The sequence below is a fragment of the Lygodium microphyllum genome, chromosome 5 (assembly GCF_053477565.2).
Source record: "Lygodium microphyllum isolate KBCC chromosome 5, Lygodium_microphyllum_v1.1.10, whole genome shotgun sequence".
NCBI lineage: Eukaryota > Viridiplantae > Streptophyta > Polypodiopsida > Schizaeales > Lygodiaceae > Lygodium > Lygodium microphyllum.
In genome coordinates this window covers 58,899,367-58,920,128 of record NC_141139.1, presented here as the reverse complement: position 1 = coordinate 58,920,128, position 20,762 = coordinate 58,899,367, and the positions used below count along the sequence as shown (strand labels likewise).

At 40.3% G+C, this 20,762-nt stretch overlaps 1 pseudogene; it reads left to right on the top strand.

The window, feature by feature from the left end:
- Positions 1-3,620: 3,620 nt before the first annotated feature.
- LOC148035869 (uncharacterized) lies at positions 3,621-4,349 on the top strand (annotated as a pseudogene).
- The last annotated feature ends 16,413 nt before the right edge of the window (positions 4,350-20,762 follow it).

Below are 20,762 nucleotides of genomic sequence, written 5' to 3'. Positions count from 1 at the left end.
TGGCGTGGTAATAGTCATATAAATCAAACTTCCTACTATGCGTCTGTACATAGTAAGGTCTTCCAGAAGCTCACCTGCATCTGCGCTGAGCTTCACATTCTGCTCCAAAGGAATTGAAATAGGCTTACAACCTGTCATCCCATATTTGGATAGCATGTCCAATCCATACTGCCTCTACAAGAGCCATATCCCACTTGGTGATCTAATCACCTCAATGCCCAAGAAATAACGTAGCTCTCCCAAATCATTCATCTCAAACTTCAGCTTCAGTAGCATTTTCACATGAAGGATATCTTCATCACTATCACCTGTCATAATCAAATCATCAACATAAATGACAAGTAGCATAATATCTTTCTCTATTTTTCTCACATAAAGTGAGAAATCTGCCCTGGAAATCTGAAAGCCAATAGTGACAAGATACTGTCCTATCTTGTCAGACCATGCTCTAGGTGCTTGCTTCAAGCCATACAAGGCTTTCTTCAACCTGCAAACAAACTCAGGATGAACAGCATGCACATAACCTGGTGGCCGCTCCATATAGACCTCTTCTTGCAAATCACCATGCAAGAAAGCATTCTTTACATCCATCTGATGTAAAGACCATTCCTTTGATATAGCCATAACAATGACTGCTCTTACACTTGCCATCCTTGCAACCAGACTGAATGTTTCTTCATAATCAATGCCATATGTTTGTGCATATCCCTTGACTACTAATCTTGCCTTGTATCTGTTCATAGAACCATCTGCATTGTGCTTCACCTTATAAACCCACTTACAACCAATTGCATTCTTATCTTTAGGCAAAGGTACCAATTCCCATGTAGCATTTACTTCCAAGGCATCCATGGCTTTCTCCCATTTTTCTTTTCCCATGGCTTGTTCAAAAGAAGTGGGTTCTGGTTCCTATATCACTTTGACCATATATGCATAGTGAATGGCTGTAAATCCATCATATTTCAGCCTATCCATAGGATACCTAGCTCCTGTAGACCTACGCAAAGTAGGTTCACTCCCAGGTGCTCTCAAAACATCCCTGGTCTTCCTTACTCTAGGTGTAACAATAGAAGGAATACCCAAATCATCATCAATGCTCTGTTCTGAGCCACTCGATTCACCATCCACATAAGAGTGACCTGCATTCACATCAAACACGGGCTGATCTACCTTCTCTTTTCCTTTTCGTGATACCTGCATACCACTATCTGCATTTCTTTGAGAAGATTCTCTTGATCTCAATCTGCCTGTCCATGGCAAAGAATGTGAGCCACTGCTAGAGGATACTCTAGGTCCACTAATATTTTGTGACTGCTGCTGTGAATTCTGTGTAGCATTACCATTTTGTGCATCTACATCATCAATCACATTTACTGGTTTATACCAGCTACTCATCTCATCAAAAACAACATCTTTGCTCACTGTAAACTTATGAGTAGAAGGGTTATAGCACCTATACCCTTTTTGCTGCAGAGAATAACTAATAAAGATGCACTTCTCAGCTTTTGGATCCAAGTTGGATCTCAACTCATCTGGCACATGAACATAGGCAATGCAACCAAAAATCTTCAAATGAGAAATATCTGGTTTCCTACGAGTAAACCTCTCCTCTGGAGTCATCCCATGTATTGCTGCAGTGGGAGTCCTGTTCATTATGTAGACTGCTATAGCAACTGCTTCAGCCCAGTAAAAATCTGGCAAGTCTTTTTTGTTGAGCATGGCACGAGATACCTCTCCAATAGGCCTGTTTTTCCTTTCTGCGATTCCATTTTGTTGTGGGGTATGACTGCATGAATATTGCTGCTTTATGCCATGCTCTTGTAGGAACCTTGCAAACTCATTTGAGAGGTACTCTCCCCCTCCATCTAACCTTAGGCATTTTATTTGCAGGCCTGTTTCTTTTTCAACAATAGCTTTAAGAGTTTTGAAATGCCCAAAAACTTCACTTTTCTTTTTCATAAAATACACCCAAACTTTTCTGCTATAGTCATCAATAAAATTGACAAAATAATGACAGCCTACAAGAGATGCAGCTTTAGTAGTCCACACATCAGAGTGGATTACTTCCAATGGCTTCTTACTCTCTTGAACATGTCTAGGAAATGGTTTCCTTGCCTATTTTCCAAACTAACAGGCATCACATACCTTATGCATTTCTGCAACCTTGAACTTAGGCAACCCTGCAACAATATTTTGGGCTTGCATTGATTTAAGTCGCTGTACATTAACATGACCAATGCGTTTATGCCAGATATCAATATCTGCAACTACACTGGTCCCATGTGCAAACATTGCTGCACTCAATTCAGGCATGTCTGCTTCCAACGTAAACATTATGCCCTTCTTCTTTCCTTTTGCTATCAAGCGACCTTTATTTTTCATATCCTCAACAAAGCATCCATGAGAATTAAATTTAACCTGCAAGCCCTGCTCAACCATTTGACCAATAGAAAGCAGGTTCTTGGTGATATTCAGGACATGAAATACATCCGACATGTATTTCTTTTTCCCATCTTGCATAGACAAAGGAATTTTTCCAATCTGCACAATAGGATGTGCAGTATCATCACCATTCTCCACAAATCCTGATTTTTCCATTTTCCTTGCATCCTGCATCCATTCTGCATGACCTGTCATGTGGTTTGATGCACCTGAGTCAACATAGCACACATCGTCGCTTTCTTCTGCACTTGTCATAGAATTGGTCAGGTGCTGCACCATAAACAAATGCTCATTTCTGTCATCACCCTATCTACTAGAAGATGCATAATTCCCTTGTTGCAATTTTCCATTCATGATGTCATTCTGCTTTTTATAGCAGTCTTTAGCCATATGACCTATTTTACCACAGTAGTAGCATTCAACATTTCTGTTTGCATTTTGGCCTCTTTGCCATCCACCATGACCTCTTTGGCTCGCCCTGCCTCTAGAGTTACCACGTCCTCCTCCATAGGACTGGTTTTCTTGAGTTTGCTACACATTTTGATTTCTACCACGGCCTCCAGATTAGCCTCCTCTACCTCTGCCTCTACCTCTTCCAGCATTTGAGTAGAAGAAAACTTCTTTTGATCCATCAACAACAACATATCTTATGCCTTTGTACAAGACAACAATGAGCAGAGACCCATGGATCGTGATGAGGCGGATGCTAATAAGTTGGACACTTATAGTTATTGGATTATATCAAGGCCTCAGCCAATTAATGCAACAAAGATATATATTCAAAGTAATACTACACATTGTCTAGCAACCAAGCATTTATACACCACAAGAAATGCTAGAATATTAGTTGATTTTTATGCGAAAATATGCATTGAGCTTTCATGAATGACAAATATGGAATCACATAATGTTATGAAGAATGCCCCTTATGTTGAGAAACTTCAACCATCAAGAGATCAATGGCTAGCATTTGGTTCTCCACCAAAACCCCAACAAGGGCTTTCTAAGACAAGCTCTCAAAGAGTACCATAGCAGGTAATCACATATAAGCTTACCTTCCCTTTTTGTGAAGATTAGTGTGTTGCTTTTTCTTTTGTTCTATGCTCACTATTTTGATCTTTTTTTTGCAGAGATTTGTGGCATACATTGGAGAAAATTGTGCATCTAGAGATTTCCATATGATTGTTAGCTCCCAAGAAATATTTGATAGATGGATCAAAATCATGAATAGATACTCTAGAGGTGAGCTTAAATCCCAAGAGGAGAGTTCGAGAAAAAATGGAAGGCAACCTTCTCTTGCTGCATTTTGTTGTCTTATGAGTTTAAAGGATGGAGACATCCTTACACTACAAGAGGAGATCAATGAAGGTCATATCCTTTTTCTTGGAAACAAATGGGATAAGGAAGATATGATTGACATGGAAACAAGGGCTAAGAAAATCAAGCAAGATAGGGTCCTATAGGAGGAATTAATCACTATTTTCAATGCCTCGGTTCTTGAATGTAGCCCTGTGATGAAGACTTGGGGAGAGGTTATTGATAATTATGATATCAATGATGAAGTCTACACAAAGATTTTAGGCATTTGCAATGATTAGGTATCAAAGAAGCCCACACGTGGAGCTGATGTAGGGTCCCTACCAAATGGAGAAAAATATAATGTGAACTTCCTAATTGGAAAATAATAAAATCCTCTTCAATCATCCACTACTTTCCCTTGGCATGTATATGTTGTTGGATGCAATCTAGAAACTTTCGATCTTATACATAATGTTTACAGAGATCCAATTACCATTGGGGTTGTTGTTCTAGATGCAGCACATGGGGTTGAGGGAATGAAATGGGACTCTATAAAGTTTGGAAAGGTTGTATCCACTCTACTACAAATGACATGTGAACCTAAATGATTCATGTTGTTATCATTTCTTGATCGAAAGAAAATGGTAGCTTTGGAAAATGCTCTTGAAAGCATTTCTTGCAAGTATCACATGCTAGTTGGTAGTGTTGACTTCCTATCAATGGATAGAACCTTTGCTTTTTTATCTATAGATTATTTGTGATTTTGACATTAGTAACCATGGAGAAAATCTTCATCAATTTTGAGCGATATATAAACAATGTCAACAAGCCTTCCATTTTGAACTTTGAAGACTTGGACAAGGAGTGCAATGATGAAGATCTTGATGAAGAACAAAAGATTGCAAAGGCAGTTTTGAGAAACAAAATGAAAGTTACAGAAAATAAAATGTATTTGATGTATATGCAAGTGGACTTGTATCTAAGGTGGCATTGGTAAATCATATGAAGACTATTGCAATGGTTTGCAACACTCAAGAGCAAAGAGAGGTTGAAGCACAATTGTGGAGGGTCGATGAGAGTACCAAACAAAATTCAAACTCCCAAGAGGTTCCTCCTACTGAAGGTAAAGTTCTTGAAGTACAACCCGAGGGCATAGAAGAATCAAGCCAAGATATAGCAAGAAATTAAAGGCTACATTAGGTGTTTAAACTCTGTTCATTCTCCTTTCATCAAGGAAGACACATTGATGTAATTTTGATTTTTTTCTTAAGAAGTTACTTCCATTAGCATTTGCAATATTTTCTTTCTTTGGTGATATTACTTAAATAAACTATATCTTTAGTTTTTAAATTTTTTACAAAAGGTACCAAGCATGTTTAGTTTAAAAAATCTATTTAGGTAAATCTTTTATGAATATAGTATTAAAGAGCTCATTAAAATTTATCATCATTTGTAAGGATAACTGTTCAATTGTAATCTAATGTGTAAGAATACTTATCATAATGAAAATTTTAAGCTAGCTATTCAAAAATTACTTAAGTCTATTTTATATCTTATTTCAATTAAACTCTTATATTTGTTGTCTAATGATCTTGTCATGTTAGTTTTGGTTAGATTTGTCCACATGGTCAAATCTCTTATAACCTCTTTTACTACATCACTAGTGTATGTCTATGCATGTACCTTAGAATAAGAGAGCCAACAATATATTACACACCCCAAAAAAGATTCATTGCACCTCCCAAAGAAGTTTTACCTTAGCAGCAAATATTGCAATAAAGATTTGACCTCCAATGTATCTTTTGCGATGTGTATATGGAATATTAAGGTAAAATCCTTGTTACAATTCATGAGTTTAAATATCTATGGGATATAACTACTCAAAAATAGAATGGTTAGTCCTTAAGAAGAAACTATGAAAAATTATCCAAATAGAGTATAAATTATCTCAATCAAATTATAATGTGTCACTTATATGTGACATAGTTTTGGTCACATGGCCAAAAGTATCATGTTTAAATTTTCTTTTAATAATTAGGACTAATAAACACCTTCTTTGTACATGCCATTTTGAAGGCCTTTTAAAAACAGAGTATGTTTAATATTATAATGATAAGAAAATTTTTGCAATTAATTACAAGATTCTACTTTTAGTATCCTAAGTATACTTATGATAAGCAATAAAAAGTAGGTATGGAGAAATGAATTTTAAATTAGAATAGATTTTACTTCAAAGAAATAATCATATATATTTTTTTCACCTCATGATATTACTCTTGGTTAGCTTTGTCCACATGGTCGAATGTCTCTTTTCTTATGACATCACTTATTAAGTAGTACCTATCTGTTGAGATGGCAAGCTCAACATGTGTGGTCATTGATGATGGACTGCTTGGCTAGATGAGTCTGCACCTCTACACTTAGCACGTTGATGGTCATTATGATACTCACATGGCCACTGAATCGTCACTTATTATATTTAGTTTGTTACACCTACCTACAGCTAGCAAATATATAGTGCCAGTCGATTAGTGTAGTCGGTTATGCAGTGTTTGACTTAGAAGGCCACTTTCTTTTATGTTGTATCTTATCTATACTTTGTGTACATTGTATAGCGTGTGAAAGAAGAAGAAGAAACTAGCAAGAAAACATTTTGATCTCCATCTCTCTTCCTGTGTTCTTGAGTGAGCTTCCTCTTGTGTATACAATGTGTGTTTAGCGCAGCAGCTCAAGCAAGTTCCCCCACCACGCGATTATTGACATGGTATCAAAGCCATGCCACTAAGAGAGACTGATTTTGAAGGCTGAAGTTAAGGAGAAGAAGCAAGGTTTGAGCAAGCAAGCAATGGGTAAGAATCTCTCTCATTCTTCCACTCTCTCTCTTGGATAGTGCTTGTGGAGGCACCGGAAGTAGGGTCGAGCAAAAATCTCATATTGCTGTGAGATTTGGTGTTCAAGAAGATCACTGTATATTCTGTAAATTAAGTCTTGTAGGGTTTCGCTGTAGTTATTTTGGGCATCTGAGGCCATTTCAGGCCCCGTTTTAGAACCTCAAGGTTGCGGACAACAGTTTCAGGGTACACTGTGATTTCAGCTGTATTGACCGAAAGTGGATGTGCAGGTTACAGATTGCGAATCTGTAATTTTTGAGGTGTTTGCAGGAAGGAAAGATAAGCTTTATCTACAAACAGGTCGCAGATTACATGTACTATTGAGAAATCAGTGAAAAAGGTTGCTTGGTGTATTGTTGTGCACGTGTTGTGAAAGATTGTAGAAGACTAGCTTGCTGTGTTATATCCTTGTTTGTGATAATGGTAGAGAATAGTGGAAATCCCATTATTGAGAAGCTTGACAAGAACAACTACCCTTCATGGAAGTTTCGTGTGACGAACTTCCTCATTGGAAAGGGTCTTTATGAGTTTGTTTCAGGTGAAGAAAAGGAGTCAGAGGTGTGTATCCCTACGACAACAGATGAGTTAAAACCATGGAATGAGTGGAATGTAAAAGAAAAAAAGGTGATGTACTGACTATCTACAATCATTGATAATACTAAGCTGAGACGTATCAGGAATGCAGAAACTTCACATGTAGCTTGGATAATTTTTAAGAGCATGTTTTTAGTAAATACAAAGGCACGAAAGATTCAACTCAAGAGAGTTGAATGCCTTGAAGAAAGGGAAAATGTCTATCAATGAGTATGCATTGAAGGTGAGGAGCATTGTAGATGCTTTAGCAGCGATTGATGCAATGCTGGATGATGATGGTTTGGTTTCATCCACTCTGAGTGGCCTTAACAATGAGAAGGCATGAAAATCATTTGTTACTTTAGTATATGTACGAAAGCCACTTTCAGATTTTGATGAGTTGATCTCTCTTATGTTTACTGAAGAGATCAATATACAAGGTGATTCGTCTGAAAGAAATGATGAACAAGTCCAAGTATTTTACTCGAGTTCAGGAAGGGGACGTGGTAGATCCTCTTCGAGAGGCTGTGGTATGGGACATGCTAGCGATAACCAGCAAAATAGGTTCAATCAACAGTTTGGTAAAATGCAGGAATCTGAAGTTAGAGGAAACTTTAGAGACAAGGGGAGCTCTAGAGGAAGAGGTGGATGGCAAAACAGAGGTTCTCAAAATTTTGCTATTGTTTGACATTATTATGGCAAAACATATTGCAGCCAATTTTTATGCTAAGAAGGATGATATTTCTAGTGGTAAATTGCAGCAATGAAACTATACATCGCCTTCACGACAGAATGAAGATAAAAATGAGCATCTCTTTGTTATGCAGCATATGATGAATGCACTTACAAGAAAGGGGACACATGATGATGTATGGTATGCCAATTCAGGTGCATCTAATCATATGACTAGTCATGTTGAATGGTTTGGAGAGATGCATGACTTACAAAACCCATGTTATGTGCAGAGGGGTGATGATTTATGCCACCCAATTTCACACATTGGAAAGGTTCCCTTGTCCTTTTATGATGGCCAGATAAAGAGTCTGACAGATGTATTACATGTGCCATTACAAAGAATCTAGTGTCTATTGGCCAAATTCTAGAGCAGGGGTTGCAGGTCCGATTCAATGCAAAAGGTTGTTTTATAGAAGATTTTAATGATAAGTGGTTGGTCGCAAAAGGAAGTAGAGTTGACCAAATGTTCACTTTAGATGCTGGAATTCGGAGTCCTAGTGGACTAGAAACATCATCTGGTACTAAACCTATAGTGAGCCCCACATCTTCAGGTGGATCTATAAGTGTTGCAAGGAAGGACAAATGAAAGAAAAAAGTGCTGGATGGTAATGATGCATCAACTAGTCATTTGGGATTTGATGGAGATTCTAGTGGTTTAGAGAGTTTGGATGATGAGCTTGGCATTCCTTCAGTCAGGACACCAAGTGTACAGAGAGTGCATAGTAATGTAAAGGCTCCATTGAATGATCCGGTGGTACGCAGATCTAGCAGGGTCAGATACCCTATTAAAAGATTTGGTTTTGAAGGTTATCAATTATTTTGAGAATGCTGTTGGTCATGCTCATTGGGATACAGCAATGATGAGGAGATGGCTACATTAGAAGCCAATAAGACTTGGGATTTGATACCCTTACCTAAGGGTAAGAAAGCTATTGGCTATAAGTGGGTTTACAAAGTCAAGCATAATGAATATGGTTCAGTTAGCATGTATAAGGCTAGGCTGGTTGCAAAAGGCTATGCTCAAACATATGGCGTAGATTATAAAGAGACATTCAGTCCAGTTGCTAGGATGGCAACTATTAGGTGTGTGATTGCCTTGGTAGCAGCCAAAGGTTGGATTTTGCAGCAAATGGATGTTAAGAATGCCTTCTTGCATGGTGAATTGCAAGAAGAAGTGTATATGGAGTAGATAGTAGGTTATGAGGATTTAGAGCATCCCACATATGTGTGCAGATTAAAGAATGCACTCTATGGGCTGAAGCAAGCACCTAGAGCATGGTCTGACAAGATTGGAGAGTATCTTGTCAATATTGGATTTTGTATTTCTAATGTTGATCACTCACTTTATGTGAGAAAGGGAGATGCATGTTTGGTCATCATAATCATCTATGTGGATGACTTGATTATTACAGGGGGCAGTGACAATGGGATTGCTGAAGTTAAGGACTTCTTGAAGAAGAAGTTTGAGATGAAGGATTTGGGTGAGTTGAGATACTTTCTTTGTATTAAGGTGATCAGATGTGATGATGGTATATGGCTGTCCCAAATGCAGTATGGCTTGGATATGTTATCCAAGTATGGTATGACAGCATGTAAGCCTCTTTTAGTACCATTGGAGAAAAATGTGAAGTTGAGTGTTGACGTTGGGGATGATAGAAGACCCTACTATGTTCAGGAGGATAGTGGGGAGTTTTATTTACATGACTATCACAAGGCCAGACTTCAGCTATGTTGTTGGCGTATATTGAGGTATGTGAAGTCCACTTTACATTATGGACTTTTGCATGAGGCAGGTAAGGACGTACAGGTCTTTGGATACACAGATGAAAATTGGGCTAGTAGCATGTCAGACATAAGATCTACGAGTGGATTCATGTTTTCCCTTGGTAGTGCAGAATTTACATGGAGCATCAAAAAGTAACCTACAGTTGCTTTATCGAGTATAGAGGCTGAGTATAGAGGTGCTACTATGGTAGCATGTGAGGTGGTATGACTGCAGAAGTTATTAGGTTATTTGGACATGCAAGGAGATGGTGGTCCAGTTGCCATTCATTGTGACAACATGAGCAGCATAGAGTTAGCTAGAAATCCAATGTTCCATGATAGGACAAAACACATTGAGATGCACTACCACTTTGTGAGAGAGAAGGTACTTGCAGGAGATATTGACTTGGTATATGTCAGCACATAGGATCAGATAGCTGACATTTTCACAAAGGCATTGGATGCAGAGAAGCTTCGAAAGTTCCGAAGCTTACTTGGAGTTGCAGAGATAGAGTTGAGCTTGAGGGGAGTGTTGAGATGGCAAGCTCAACACGTACGGACATTGATGATGGACCACCTGGCTAGATGAGTCCGCACATCTACACTTAGCACGTTGGTGGTCATTATGATACTCACATGGCCACTGACTCGTCACTTATTATATTTAGTTTGTTACACCTACCTACAAATGGCAAAGATATAGCACCAGTCGATTAGTGTAGTCGGTTATGCACTATTTGACTTAGAAGGCCACTTTCCTTTATGTTGTATCTTATCTATACTTTGTGCACATTGTATAGCATGTGAAAGAAGAAGAAGAAACTAGCAAGAAAAAGTTTTGGCCTCCATCTCTCTTCTTGTGTTCTTGAGTGAGCTTCCTCTTGTGTATACAGTGTGTGTTTGGCGCAGCAGCTCAAGCAAGTCCCCCCACCATGTGATTCTTGACACTATCTATGTATTTGTCAATGTGAAATTAAATTGCTTTAGTGTTCTATGCTATTTTATAGCTCAAACATTAAGTAGAATGATGAGGAAGTAAATGAATCTAATGTGCTTCTTTTTCTTCTTTGTAGCTTTAACTAAGACATCTATGGTTGGATATCTAACAAATTCAACAACACTAGAGTACGATGATGTGATTGATGTGTCCTTGATAAGAAATTAAACACAATTATGTGTAATACTTGATCTCAATGGTCTTCTTTTACAACGATGCTTTGCTAAGTCTAAAAAGTTTCAAAGCTTTCAAATGGGAATGTAATGGCTTATTCTTCGACCAGGATGTATGGAGTTTCTTGAAGCCTTATGCAAGATTCCAAGTGGGATTTTGGTCAACAGCTTTATATAAGAATGTCATGGGACTTATTAAGTGCTTGGAGATCCATGCAAAAAGGAAGTATCCTTTCTTCATGATTTGGGTCCAAGAACAATGTCATAGACATCGACTCAAAATCATATATAGGCCAGATAAGATGGGAGTAGAAGCAATGTTCAAGCCTCTCAAGTATGTATGGAATCAATATGGAGAAATTTATCAGTATACCAAGACTATTCCCATAGATGATAGTCCTTACAAAGGATGTCCAAATCCTCTTCAGAATTGCATTTATCTAAAAACATTTGATATTGATTGTGGAGACTCTATCTTGATCAAAGAACTTCTACCATACTTGACTCGCTTAAGCAAGTACCATGATGCACATGAAGTCATTAAGTTTGATCGATATGGATAGGAGCCAATTCAATATGGACATGAATTGTATGCTTAATTCAAGGTTTTCATTGATGAATGGACTAGAGCAGAGAATGATGGTATTTCATCTTCATCATCAGCACCGCACGAGACCGTGATTGATAAACATGGTATATATGTTCAACCTTTAATTACTTATTGCCCTATAATGTGCCCAAAAAATTGTATAGTGTATTGTGCATGTGTTCCTTTTTCCCCTATCAAGTGTATAAGTTTTAAGTTAAGTAAATATACATTTCCCTCATGTAGCCTAGCTTTCTACACATTGTTTATCTATACAAACATCCAAAAGTTAAGGAGAAAGGTTATAGGCTTTAAAAAATACAAAGGACAAACATGTTTGAACTCCTAGGGTACCAAAAGTTTGATTTTTATTGGCTATTGAAACCAACAATCATTAACCAAGGGTCTGTATGAGGTCTCAAAGACCAACCATTCCACAACAAGTTAGAGTTGTTCAATATTTTCCAGAAAAAGCATAGCAATGCCTACTTATACACAATTATAAATGCATCTCATTAAGAATCCAAATAAAACTCAAGGAGTTGTGAATTGATTGGAGCCCCAAGAGGAACACCAAGGAAAAGGGAATTTTCTTGCAAGAAAATCTATCTTGTAACATCAACAAGCTTGTTTATTATGTTTCATATGATCACAATGAAGAAAAGAACACGAGGCACAACAAATCTTCATGCAACATCATGTAGATCTCCCACGGATTTGATAGAATCAACCATATTCTTCAATATCTTCACAAAATCCATCAATAGAACAAAGAAAGCAAAGAAATACACAATCTTTGAATGGAAATACATCACATAGTATTCATCTTCAATATCTTCATAGTCTTCTCTCTCAATCTCTCACATACAATCACTCTATTTCAGTAGAATTGACTATCTCTGACTCTCTCTCTCTCTCTCCATCAATAATGCATCATATCCTCACTAAAATCTCTCATAAATCACTCTCAATAATCCTTCTTAGGTCGTGGATACCCCTCCCAAGAGGTATGTCTGATATGAAGAGTCACCAGAGCCACTACAGTGTCTTTTCATAGCTCACTACCGTCACTTCACTTGAGTCTTCACTTGAGTCTTCAGCAGCTACTTCTTTCACTTCTTTCAGCTCTTTTGCACTTGTATTCACCTCTTTCCAAGGCTAGAAAACTTTCCTAAGCTACACTCTCATCCATTAGAACACATACAGAAGCATACAGAACAGTCACAGTACAGTACTAGAACAACTACAATATAGAACAAAACAGAACACAAACAGAAGCTCTACAGAAGACCTACAGAAGGTTACAGAAGGTCATCAAAACCACATAACTCATACTCAAACCATTCCAAACTCTCAAAAACTATTCAATAAGCTTTCACAAGATCTCAATCTTCATCAGTCAATACTCCATCCCTCCTTACAGAAGACAATCAGAACAAAATAGAACAAAACGGAAGCTATACAGAAGGTATACAGAACTATCAGAACCTCATATCTCTACTAATAAACATCATGAACTTCCAAAACACAATCAATATCATCCAAAACACTCTCAAACCACTTCCAAACCAATCAATCATCTCATAAAATCAACCATTTAGCTCTCAAAAACAACAAAAATCAGCCAAAAAACAAGTCATTTCAACACTCAACATATCCCCACACTTAATAAGGAAGCGTCCTCATGACCCAGGAAAAAGGAAATACAAGTTCATTCAAAAAGCTCAACTTTGATCTTCAATATCTCTTCAAAAACAATCCATCCAACCACGATCCCAACTTATCACCTGTATCTACTATAAAAATACAACGAAAGGAAAACCCTTTATACATTAACACTTCTTATCAAACTAGAAAATCACAACAAACTTGTAAAGAATATAAGAGTTTTCTTCTTCTTCATCCGCATCATCTTCAATTCTCCAACCACGACCCCATCACCACAATTCTCCAAAAATATAGCTCGCACGAAATTCAATCCAATAGGTTCTTTTTACATAAAGTAACTCACAACACAAACACTACACCAACACAACCATCTGAATGACTCCTCCAAAAGAGAGATTTTCATTAAAAAGCATCCACCATACATTGGAAAGGTATCAATGAAGATGATCCCTCTTGAAAGATTGACGATTTCAGAAACGATCCATAGACAAGGATTCATCTACAAATGTTTTGGGAGGATTCTGAAAAAACTGAAGACAGCACATCCTTTCCAACAAGACCAGGTATCTGCTAGGCAAACAAAGGGCATGAAAATACAATATATCCAGCTGCTAGGAATCAATGCTCACATTGACATTCATGCACAACTTTGGAATAGGCTTGGAATCATTATGAGAGTGCCTATGCATATACGCCAAATACCAAGAAAAGTGAGCAGTTAATCTCACTGAAGGATCTGCAGACTGTGAATACTGTTGAGCAAAATGAATATAGTTCTGATAAGCTTGACTGGCAGCTCTCCATTCTCCTGGAATTACTGACCAATTGATCTGAGATCCTGTAAGGGAATCATTCGAGCTCCATCCCCTTCTTCTAGAAATCTGATGATCAAACCCGTCATAGTCACTAACCAACTGAGGTGGTTGAGATATAGAAGTGTTAGGAGAGGGAAGTGGAATAAGGAAAAGTGGATGAAGTAAGGGATAGGAAAAATCATAAAAGGAAGAAAAGTTTAAAGAAGGAGTGGCTGAAATTTGTAGGGAATTAGTTAAAAGGGTGTTAACTGATAAATAGGAAAGGTGGAAGGTACATGAATGGATGGAGAAGGACATGGTGGAGAAGGGGAAAATACTCTATCCTCAATAAAGGAGCAGTATGTAAAAATGGGAATTTGAGGGAAAGATGAAGGTTGGAAAAGAAGGGGTAAAATAGTTGTGGAATTAGATTGACAAAGGGAAAGATATAGATCATATCGGTGAGCCATTTGTTAGTAATACAGAAGGGTAGGAACAGAAGGTCCTAAGAGAGATCGTCTATGATAGGCATCAAAGAAGGTAGAATCAAACGGATTATGTTTTAAAAGATAAGCTAAGAGATCCAGCCTCAGTTGATTAGTACTCTGGGCATAGGTAGGAGCTGTGTTTTGTCTTTGATTCAAGACCACCGAATCAATCATGTTATGCCAGGAATTATCATGACAATCAGCCACTTTGGAGGAGTAACCCTGGAACATGTCAACTATGCGCAACTCCAAATGGTTAACATACAAAACAGCTTGTAGAACCACATCTCCCACATACCATGCCATATCCACCTCATCTGGAATTAACAAGTCTCTTCGTAGATACATGTATGACATCAACATGGTATCTATCGTGACAGAATCTTCAAACACCATCCTTACTACCTCTGTCAGCAACTCAGCAGACCAAGCCCCACTCCATCCATCCTCTGGAAGAGGTAAATCCATCGTGGAAAGCTTCATGTAGAAGGCCAACTTCTGTAAGTGGTAGTGGACAAAGAAAGAATTGTCTGGTGGAACATATTCCTGAAACTGCTCAAATGTAGACCATAACAAATCCATTCTGGATTCCAATCTTTCCACTTTATCTTGGAATAGAGGGCACAAAGTAGCCTGTCTCTGAAGAGCAGCCAAGTCCTGCTATGAGAGAGAAGGAATCAAGGGAACATTAGGGCTTGGAGGAACAGACCGTGACTTGGCCAGTTGATCTTGCAACTGCTTGATTTGGGAGGCTTGTGATTCCACTGTGTCATTAGCAGTCTGTAAGGCTGAAAGTTTGTCATCTAAGAGAGTTTGGAACTCCTGCGCTTCTCTGAACATCCTCTCTTTCTCCTCTGAAAAGCTAGTAACCTCGGATTGAGCCTCTGTTAACTAGATCTTCAAAGAAGAGATCTCATCTCGTTGGGTTGCAACCAGTTGAGTTTGTTGTTCCATCTGCTTAAACAAATCTGCTAGGGTATCCTTAGCAGAAGCTAACTCGGATGTTGCCTTATGCAACTGGTCCTTAGACTGCATGAGTTCTTCATAAAAGGAAGCATACAGCTGTTGAACACAGGCTGTTCACTGACAATTCAATGGAACTCTGAATGTCTTTACAGAGGAAAGAAATTGCATCTCCTGAGACTAGACTGTTCAGTGAGGGAACTGATATATCCAATGAACCTTCTCGATGTGCTCTGAACAGGTTATTACAAGTGAGATACCCAGGGAGATCACTGCCAGAGGTAGCAGGAATGGGCACTGAAGGAAGTACTGAAGGAGCTTTATCTGCTACCCGCTTCAAGCATTTGCGCTGGATGACCAGGGGAGGTGGAGAATCATCATCCTCTATATCAATGGGTTCTGACTCATCTGAAGGTGGAGGAGGAGGTACTGGATCTGATGGAGGAGGTGGAGGCACACTCTTCTGTAAACCTGAATAAGTCAAGAAGGCAGACAAATACGATCCATATGTGACATTGGTAACATTACCCCTGGTGACTTTGACGAAATGTTGATCCATTTTAGTGAGGAGGTAAGTGCTCCAATCAATAGCGACTCCTTTCAACACCATCCTGGAATCTGTGAAGAGCTCTTTGGACAAGTACTGGGATGGCATTTTGGCAGGCATAAACCTGTCCTGGAGAAACTGACAGACCATCTTCCATACGGGATCAGTGATCATAGAAAAGGAAACTCCTGAAGAGTTGATCGCCCTCTTAACATCCAGCAATTCCCTTGTCTGTTTTTGTAATAGCTTCAAAATCTCTTCATTAGAGAAAAGCTGACGAGTGGTAACAAAAGGTTCACCTTTGGAGGGAAGAGACAGAGCCTTCCCTAGGCCTCAAGGTGTCAAAGTCATCGAAATACCCTGGACTAGTCCCGACTTCTTGCTGTAGGAGGCCAAAAACTCATCACACAACGATGGATCTGTTGAAAGCAATGGAAAGGAGGTAGCCACAAAAGCAGCGAGTCCCGCCTTCGTGAGAGGCTCAAAAGTGAGTAGGGAAGAGTAATCCCTACTGACTAATGGGACGTACTGGATAGGGGGAGGAGCGTGAGAAGGCGCCATTCAGATGGTTACACACACACCACAAACACAGACAATCAAGGAGAATGCATGCAAAGCAACAGACAAAAAACCAAGGATAAGAGAACAACCAAAACAATAAAACGTGACTTGACCAACTAACCCCAAGCAAACCACAGCCTAGAAAAAATTCGACATGACCTTGAGACATATGTGACCGAAAGCTTCATGCTATGTATCATGCAAACACCCAGAACCCCGTATCAGGCAATTAAAAAAAAAACTACACACCGTACCCTTAACCGTAACAAAGACACTAAACCAAAACATCACCACAACCTACACATATCAAGACCATAACGTTGATAAACCAGTGTTTGACCATGGAAATAACTCCAATGACTGCGCATACCCATCCCACGAAACGGGTTCGTTAAAAAAGGGAATTAAGTGTAGTGAGGGGGAAATTAATGTAATGAAATGTTTATTTTAATAAATTATTAAGAATGGGTGAATTTTTATTAAGTGATAAACCTTAGCAAGAAAACGGCGGTTCCTTCTTAAAAATTTAATTACCAATTATTAGGTGAAAGTGGTGCTTTAATTCGAATCCCGGACTTCGATACCCAAACTGGGTCTCTAAATGCAAGTTCATTGATTACAAATTAAGGTGATGTGGAGCGCTTTTTGGCCAGCGCGTGCTCTTGTGATGGCTGGTTTATTTTAATTAAAAATTAAAGTGCCTCTTTAGCGCACTTAGCGCGTGCTAAGTGAACGGCGGGTTTATTTTTATTAAAAAAATATGGTGTGTTTAGCGCGAATGCGCGTGCCATGGTGGTGTTTAGGTGTCATTTTTTTCATTTGTTTTAAATTAATTATTTGATTGTTTGTTTTTATTTTTGTTTTTGTTTGTGTGTTTTTTATTTTTATATTAACCGTGGGTTTTGGGGTAGCTGAAAAAAATAACAAATAAAAGGAAAAATACCTAGTAGTGGGTGTATGGAAATGCAAAGAATGCGCTCTCCACAATCCAAAAATATCTAGATTTTGTTTCTAGATGTTTAGTTTGTGTTTGGATGAAAAAGAGTTTTTTTTTTGTTATTTTATTGAGTTGGTTTGGTTATTTTATTAAGGAATTTAGGTGTGAAATGAAATATTGTGACAGCTTAGAAAAAGATGCCAAAAATAAGTAAAAATATTAATGGAAGTGTGAGAAATGTTTCAAAAATTAATTTGGATTTTTTTAGCATTTTTAATGAATTTTTTTATTTTTTGGGTATTTTAAAAGATTTTGGAATTTTAAAATGGTCGAAAATGTTTTTTTCTAAAATTTACAGGTGTAGAAAAATATGGCCATGGGTTGCAGAAATAGTAGGAAAGTTTCCTAGATTTTTTTGTAATTTTTTCAGGATTTTAAGTGTTTTTTAATGATTTGTTTTTAAATTTTTCAATGTTTTTTTTTGTTTTTTTAATTTTAAAAGGGTTTGCGGGTGTGTGAATTAAAAATGTGGGAAAATACCCAGAAATAGGCTGCGTGGTAGCTGCGTGTCAGCAACAACCGACGATCAAAGGCTCGCACCCGCGCACGATCAATCACACGATCAACCGCAAGCTCCCACGCGCGCGTACACACCGACGGGTGGGTCGATGCCACGAGAGTGTCGACGGGTGGGATGGGGGTTGATGGAGGGAATCGCGGTGGTGCAGCCGGGCAGCGGGGCTGCAGCGTGGGACAGGGGGCTTACATGGGGTTTTCTGCAGTGCAGCGGTTCCGCGGGTTTCGTGGGGGGGAAAGGGGGCTTGTGTGGAGGTAGGGTGGGTTAGTGGTGGGTGGGAACAGGGGCTTAGATGGGATGGGTGAGCTTAGTGGGGGGGTGTGAAGGGGGGCTTATATGGGGTGGGGGAGGTGGGGGTGTGTGTGTGGTTGCTGTGGGAATGAGGGCTAAGGAGGAGGTGGAGTGGGTGTGAATGTGTTGGGGGGAATGAGGGTTAATGTGGAGGTGGGGGGGTGTGTGTTCTGGGGGTGGGAACAGGGATTAGTGTGGGGATGGGGGAGGTTGTGTGTTCTGGGGTGTGAAGGGGGTTTAGTGTGGGGGTGTTGTGTGTAGTGGGGGTGGGTGTGAATGGGAACTCGGGGGGTGGGGGAGGTGTGTACGTGGCAGGGCGGAGGTGGAGCAGGGGAGTAGGGCACCAGAGGAGGGTGCTGCAACGGAAGCACGAGGCGGTTCGGCGGCGCTGCGACTGGAGCAGGGGGTGGCTCGGCGGCAGTAGTGGCGGGGCAGATGACGAGGGCAGGGGCTCTGCGGCGGAGGGCAGCGACAGAAGCAGGGGCGGAGCATCCGCGTGACTGGCGTGGGCGGCGCTGCAGGGGGGGACGCCAAGGAGGACGAGGAGAAGAGGGAGAGGAAGGAGGGGAAGGAGAGGGGAGGAGCAGGCAGGGCGGGAGAGGAAGAAGGGAGAAGAACGAGGGGAGGGAGAATGACGGGGAGGAAGAAGGAGAGAAGGAGGAGAAGAGGAGGAGGGGAGAAGAAGGGAAAGAGAGGGAGAAGGGAGATGGAGATGGAGGGAGGGAGGGGGGACACGCAGGAGCGGGAGAGGGAGAGAGGGAGGGGAGGTAGTTGGGGTGGGGAGGGGTCGGGGAGAGAGAAGGGTGGGGGGGGATAGGGAAGGGTATGGGGAAGGGGCAGGGCCCATGGGGGGGTGCCCATAGGGGGATGGGAGTGGTATGGGCAGGGGCCCATGGGAAGGGAGGGGCATAGGGAAGGGCAGGGCCCATGGGGGGGTGCCCATAGGGGGATGGGAGTAAGGGTTAGTGGGCAGGATGCCCACAAAGGAGGCGTACCCCCCCCGTCCCGCGTGCGTGCGCGGGGTGGGGGTAAAAAAATTTACCGTGACGGGATTGAAAGGACACCCGGATGCGGGGACGAGGCACGCGGATGTGACCGGGGAGCGTTAAGACGCGTAAAATTGAAAAAGGGCGCGTTCACGCGCGGGACGGGGGCGTAAAAACACATAAAAAATAAAGAAAAATTAATAACTCCCAATCTGGACGTCAAAACAAAATATCGTAAAAACAAAAAGTGGGCAGGATGACAGGGGGAAGACATGAAAAATGTGCAACGGGAGTTCCGGGGGGGTAAAGGGCGGTCACGTGCAAAAATCACAAAAAACGGGTTTAAAAACACCATTAAAAATTAATATCGGAAAATCCATGCATCGGAACGAGGTGCAAGAAAAAGGGTAAATATGCAGAAAGACGTGCCCGACAATTCTATCACATCAAAACATAATTCTGACTGAGAGAATACGCGTTTACATGGGAAAAACCCAAAAATAGACCCGAAAATAGAATCGGAAATTAATATTGGCCGAACCGTTTGCCGGAATGACATGCAGTAAGAAGGAAAAATCTCCGCAGGAAGGAGTGGCACAGGGTTCTCACATTAAACCGCAGTTCCGGTGGAAGTAGGAGGGGTTCATATGCAAAAGACACCAAAAATACGCCCGAAAACTCATTTAAAAATGAATAAGTAAAATTCCAGAAGTCGAAAATTCCACGGGTGGCGGCTCCTTGACCGCGGCCTGTACCTTGACGGTGTCCCTCGCTGAGCTTGGGACATTGCCTTTTGAAGTGACCGAGTTCGTTGCAGTGGAAACATCGGAGGTTTCGGCCATTACTGTGAGTAGGAACAAAGTTGTTGACGTTATTTGTCCTTGCTTTCTTCCTTTGTCCCTGATTGAGACCTTGAACTCTCTTCACTTGGGGTCTGAATGCTCCTCTGTTTGGGTCGCTATAAGACCAATTCTTAATACCCCTTGGTCTAGCTTGCACTTCCTGAATTATAGGTGCCGCTCGAATGAGTGCATCTTGAAGATCTGATGGTCGCATAGATTCGAGACGAGTATTTACAGGTGGATTTAAGCCCGCGCAAAATTTGGACACCTGCTGCGTCGTGTCCATTTGTGGCGCATACTTTAAGAGTGAGACAAATTTAGAGTAGTATGCGTCAAGGGTGAGTCCTAACTGTTTTAGCTCATAGAACTCATTCATTTTCTGTGTACGATATGCAGGTGGCAAATATCTCCCCTGCACGGCTTGCTTTAACTTCTCCCAGGTAATGGACCCCTCTGAAGTTCCTTGATCCCTGCACCATTGTTTCCACCATAGTCTAGCTTCACCGGTGAGTTTTAATTTGGCGAGCATGGCCTGATTGGTAGGTGCAGTACCAGCTGCTTCGAAGTAATCCTCCATAGATTCAATCCAAATCTCAGCATCAGACTGGACGAATCTGCCTCTCCTGTCAAACTCGGGTGGCTTTATCT